General features: G+C 41.1%; 1 long non-coding RNA gene across 1 annotated transcript; it reads left to right on the top strand.

Moving 5' to 3' along the window:
• The first annotated feature begins 956 nt into the window (after positions 1-956).
• Positions 957-5,428, top strand: LOC117541721. Its single transcript, XR_004568340.1, has 3 exons — positions 957-1,269; positions 2,173-2,303; positions 5,247-5,428. It is a non-coding gene; the product is annotated as an uncharacterized LOC117541721 (long non-coding RNA).
• Positions 5,429-5,941: the final 513 nt, after the last annotated feature.

Raw genomic sequence — 5,941 nt, 5'->3', positions numbered from 1 at the left:
TCAGTCAAACGTGCAGAAGATTAAAGGACGCACACAGGAAATGAAAAATGATGAAAATGCAAAGGATGTTAAAGGTGGGGTAGGTAATTTTGGAGAAACCAGCTTGAGTGCGCTAGAATTTGAAAGTACACAGCCGGGAAAAATCTGCCACTTCCTTACAGAGCCCCTCCTCCAACACACACGGACGCGCACATGACCAATGAGGGCACACTGTAAAAAAAGATTGTAATTTTACAGGAAATAACCGTACATTTGTATAGTAATTATCATGTTTTTTTAAATACCTTGCAAAATCCTGTAAAATGACAGATATTAACTATAAATTAACAACCCAAAACATTATTTTAAGTATTTTGACAATAACAACAAATAACGTTTATTTCCTTTTTTTTTACAGTAAATTTACTATATAATATTTACAGTATTTTTGCACTTTCAGAAAATACATGCAAAATAAAAAGTATTATCTGTAATTAAATATGTAACTCGTAATATAAAAGTGTATTACTATTATAAGACTTTAAGATTTTCTTTGTAATTTTAAGGTAAACATAAAACTGTAAAAAAAAGCGTCAAATAAAAAAAACGTAAAATGTAAGTAAAACATTTGTACATAAATCATTTTCTCAATATTCGATTGAATCCACCACAAACACAAAATATCCAATGTTGAAACAAAAGTAAATAAATATGTTTTCATGAAATTCCTAATTTACTATATTGTAAACATCTACAGTTGACAATATCATAAGAAAAATAAAAAAAATCATAGAAAGTGGAGAAATCTCTGCAGGGAGGACCAATGTTTAAAACACACACTGTTATTTACTCAACAATAAGTCACAGTTATCCTTGTTTTATTTATATTGCTGTGTTTTTTTTCCATTGGTCAATATACAGTAATACAACTTAGTTTTACAGTATACAGTAATGTATGGTTTTCGGATTCTGGCCGACAGCCAGAGCTACGGCACTTGAAATAGAATTCAGCCAAAACACGGCAGACAAGTCAGGCATGTTTGGAATGAGTCCACAACACTCCTGATTGGTTAATATAAACGTAATCGAAGAAACCTGCCAATGAGAACTGTCCGCGCCTGTCGTTCACATTTGAAACTTCCACGTCAGTTTGAGCGGTCTCCTCCTGCGAGCTACAGCTGTCTGTATGTCTGCTGCAGGAGTTTATGGATTAATATCGGTATCGTTTTACATCTACACGTTAAATATGAGCATCGGGACGTCAACAAAGAACAGAAGACTTGAGATCTGGTGAGTCCTGCAACTGTAATGGAGTTAAACATGTATTTAGATAATCCTTAGTTTGTGAATGTTTTATTTTGTATTTAAGGTTACGTTTCTTCTTCTAGTTAGCTGAGTTTCTTCCCGTTAAGTTGGTATGCATCATTAATAGGTTGTTAAATGTTAAGAAGCCATGAGATGCTGTTTCTTGCAAGATGTTGCGCCCGGGAAAACCGGCTTAACATGTGGCTGCTAACGTTAGCTTACAGTTTATTGCAGTGCTGCCCCCCCAGCCTCTCGTCTCCAACACGGGAGAATTAGACATAAACATGCAGCGGGGTGTCACAGTGTTGTCGCCAAGTTTAATGTAAAGTTTCACAGCTTTCTTACAGCGGAATCCAGTTTGTTAATGTTCAGTAGCCAACAGCTAGCATAGCATAAACAGCTAACCGCTAACGTTCGGCTAACTTGCGAGTTAGCTCTGCTCTATATTTTACACGCTAACATGACTAGCTAATGTCACACTGTGTGAACTAAAATACTTTTTGTATTACTACATCATACATGCTTGGTCCAAATCACTGCTAAAATTAATTATTTTTGAAAATGTATAGTAAAGAAACACTCAGCCATGCATGAAATAACATAGCAAAAGAATACAGGTAATGTTTGACCCATGTTGTGCCTTAGACGTGTAGTGATACAAACATGATTTTTATTAAAAAAAGTAAGAAAGGGAAAAACAAAAATTAGAATTGGTGTTGATCCAAAACAGGTTAATTGAGGAATACCTGGAATCCTGAATGGTTAAAGTAATTTATTGCAAAGATATTTACAATTAAAACTAATTCGGGTCACTTTTGAGGCATGTTGGTTGTATGTTGTGTAACAAAGGGTTAACATGACAGCTGTGATGTTCACTGTTTTGACCAGTGGACAGTGAGGACTATGGAAGAGAAGATGTGATGGCTTTGTGTGGAAAGCTGCTGACGCCAGCTGTGTCCCTCTCATCAGTCTCTCCAGGCAGCTATTCTTCCATCATGAAGATGAAAAGACTTTGATATGTGAGTAATAACTAACTTGTGTCTAACATAATATTGAATGTGGTTTAGTAAAGTATTTAAAAATACCCCACATTGTACATGTACAGGACAATCAGACCTTGTTCAACAAAGATCATCAGACAATTGTTTTGTCTTTGAGGTATAGCCGCAGCAGAGAGTCTGAGTTTGAAGAAAACACTAACATTTTATTTAGTGTTGTTTAATCAGTCTTGAATTTCCTCACTGGATTACAAAATACTCGAACCTTATTGTACAGGGACATTATGCAGATTTAATCACCTGAAGATGAAAATATAGATTCAGCGATATGTACCATTTTAAGGAAATAAACTGTTAGCGGTATTGACCAAAGCTCCGCAGCTGTAGCTAGGCGCTGCTATTGAAAACTCAAGTACTCAATTTGTTGGTTTTTCTTTTTTATTAAGAATTGACCAAGCATATCTTCCAGTGCATGACATTAAGGATTTTGGGAGATGGCCCTGTGGGCCATCTAAGCTAATTTACAGATGGCCCTGAGCCCAATAGAGATTGCCCTGAAAAATACTCGCGGGCGAAATGGCACAAAGGGTTTGGGGGAGCCTCCCCTTAGAACATTTAGATTTTTGCAGGTGCATTCTCTAGACTGAATTATAAGATGAACCACCACAATATTATATTGTACAATTTCAATTTTATTCTTCATTTCACTTGTTTGTTTGTTCTTGTTTGTGTTTGCTCGCTTGCATGCCCTGCATAGCTATAATAAATACTTAAGTTGTTGGTCAAGACACTTTCCATCTGATGAAAGCAAATGCCTTCCCAGATGGAAAAAAGTAGAAAACATTACATTCAGTTATAACTGCCAAAACAAACGTTATTTACTAGGGATGCACGATATTGGTTTTTTGAAACCGATACCTATAACTTCCTGCTTCTCGATAATAAAAAAAAATGTACGCCACTAATTATTTTAACGCGATTAACGCATGTGTATTTTTTTTCCTTGGCCGCCCCGTAGTTTCAGAGCGCATCAAGTTTAAAATACCATCTACAAGCTGATGCTGATGCTGACAGCCCCGCTGATGCTGACAGCCCCGCTCCTGCCGCCCGCTTGTGGCAGACCACACTTCCACGCTCACCGGCAGGCACCGACTGGCCATCTGGAGGACCGGGAGGGTGTATGTGTGGCCCGAGCGAGCGAGAGACCTTACGTGCATTGTTGTTGTTAGCATCTGGTGCTAGCTAGCTGCGCTAACGGATATAAGGAGCTGTTTAAATGAAAACAGAGGAGCGAGATTTCGCCACAACTGCGCCGAGCACTTGACTTTATGCAGGAAGCCAGACAGTGGGACATTGTACGAAAAGTCAGCACGGATAGTGCGCAACATGATTGCAGCGTCCAGGCAGCTCCGGTTCGAGCATATGCCTTGAGTTGCACATAGCTCCAACGCCCATACCACCGACGACATGTTTGTTTACTGTCCTGGCTTCACGGCCGCACACCATTTACGTCACAGCCAGGCATGAGTTAGGGAGCGCTGGATTTGTGAAGAACTCCCCTCTTCCTAAACCACTAATACCACAGTACTGGCAAAACGGGAGGAGCCGAGTGAAAAACAAGCGCCCCTCATCCCAATCCACCCACACCGCAGTATTTTTCTTTTTTTTACCCAAAAAATATATTGTATATTATCGGTGCTATTAATACTGGTATCGGGTTTATCGGGATGACGTCATAATTCCTAATATAATATAATTCCTACGATAATTATCGTGCATTCCTATTATTTACACTATTATGGCCCCTGTTAAAAATGTTATCTACTGTAAGTTGGTCGAACGAATGCCTCCTCATCCGGAAGCTACCCGAGCAGCAGTCGAGAGGAGCCGAGCGCATCCGCGAAGCACACAAAATGGAGACGTCAGAGTTCCCGTTAGCCGGCAAATCTAAATATCTTTGGTCAAAATAATTTCCCTTTAGCGCAATACCGCTTCAGTTGCGCCACTTATGTGACAGACAAGAAGAGTATGTGACAGACAAGAATAGTCAATTCTAATGTCTAACACTTAATGTGGAGAAAGAGATGTCCTGTATGGGTTGATTGTGCGTTGATCTGTTGGTAATGCCTCGGAGTTCCGGTGGGCATGTAAACAAATGCATAATGCTGCAGTTGCATAGCGACACTTATTGTTTAGGTGTCTTTTAATAAGCAGGTAGTCCTATCATTAGCTAGAACTAGCTGGATCTGATCGATATGGACATAAACGCGAGTGAAGTCTAATCTGACGGGAGAGAGAGAGATCAGCTGACGAGTCGACACGCAGCTCTGCATAATCACCTGCAGCGGTGAGCGGACAAAACACACACTTCAGGTTAGAATATCACACATAGCTATTTTAATTACCTCTCAAACTACCTAAACTAGTTATAGATATGTTTAGTTTTACTGTCGGGTCACTCATTATTGGATCCGCGGGCTGCATGATACTGGCATAATAGATTGCCCGATCGGGCAACCAGCAGGTGAGGCTTCATTGCCCGATCGGGCAACCAGCAGGTGAGGCTTCATTGCCCGATCGGGCAACCAGCAGGTGAGGCTTCATTGCCCGATCGGGCAACCAGCAGGTGAGGCTTCATTGCCCGATCGGGCAACCAGCAGGTGAGGCTTCATTGCCCGATCGGGCAACCAGCAGGTGAGGCTTCATTGCCCGAGCTAAATACTAGATGGCCCCGGGCCATCGGGCAGTCCTTAATGTCGAGCCCTGTCTTCCTCTTCGAAATCCCAGTTGTACTTCGCTAACACGCAGTGCGTTTGATTGTTCCCACAATAATGCGAGCGTGCGTGTGTGCGCTTGTGCTTCAAAGGTCCATCATACAAGATTTAGGGGATCTATTGGCAGCTGCTGATAATAACATCCATCATTATGGTTTACTAATAGTTATCACTTCACTTCCTCCTCCAGCACCTGGACACAGCAGGAACCTACGCCAGGATCCTGTTTGTGGACTTCAGCTCTGCCTTCAACACAACCCTCTGCCAGGAGGCTGCGCTCCATCAGGACCAAAACCTCTCTCCATCAGGACCAAAACCTCTCTCCATCAGGACCAAAACCTCTCTCCATCAGGACCAGAACCTCTCTCCATCAGGACCAGAACCTCTCTCCATCAGGACCAGAACCTCTCCCCATCAGGACCAGAACCTCTCCCCATCAGGACCAACACCTCTCTCCATCAGGACCAACACCTCACTCCATCAGGACCAACACCTCTCTCCATCAGGACCAAAACCTCTCTCCATCAGGACCAACACCTCTCTCCATCAGGACCAAAACCTCTCGCCACCTCAACAAGGCCCGCCCACCCCCACTGACACTTTACCTCAGCCACAACGCAGACTCTATGCATTACATAATGGAGATCACAAGATGGTAAATAATGCAATGTTTAAATATTGCTTACTGCACATATTTTATATTCTATAATTTATTGCATTCTATTGCGATGTAAATTACTACTTTATTTTATTTCTATCTTACTATATTTGTATTACAGTGTTCTTAATATAGTTCGCTATCTGTGTACTTTTTTATTTTTTTATTTGTATGTACGCACCACCTAGTCAAATTCCTCCTACGTGTGAACCTACCTGGCAATAAAC

The sequence above is a fragment of the Gymnodraco acuticeps genome, unplaced genomic scaffold, assembly GCF_902827175.1.
Source record: "Gymnodraco acuticeps unplaced genomic scaffold, fGymAcu1.1, whole genome shotgun sequence".
NCBI lineage: Eukaryota > Metazoa > Chordata > Actinopteri > Perciformes > Bathydraconidae > Gymnodraco > Gymnodraco acuticeps.
This window is presented reverse-complemented; position numbering and strand designations above follow the sequence as displayed.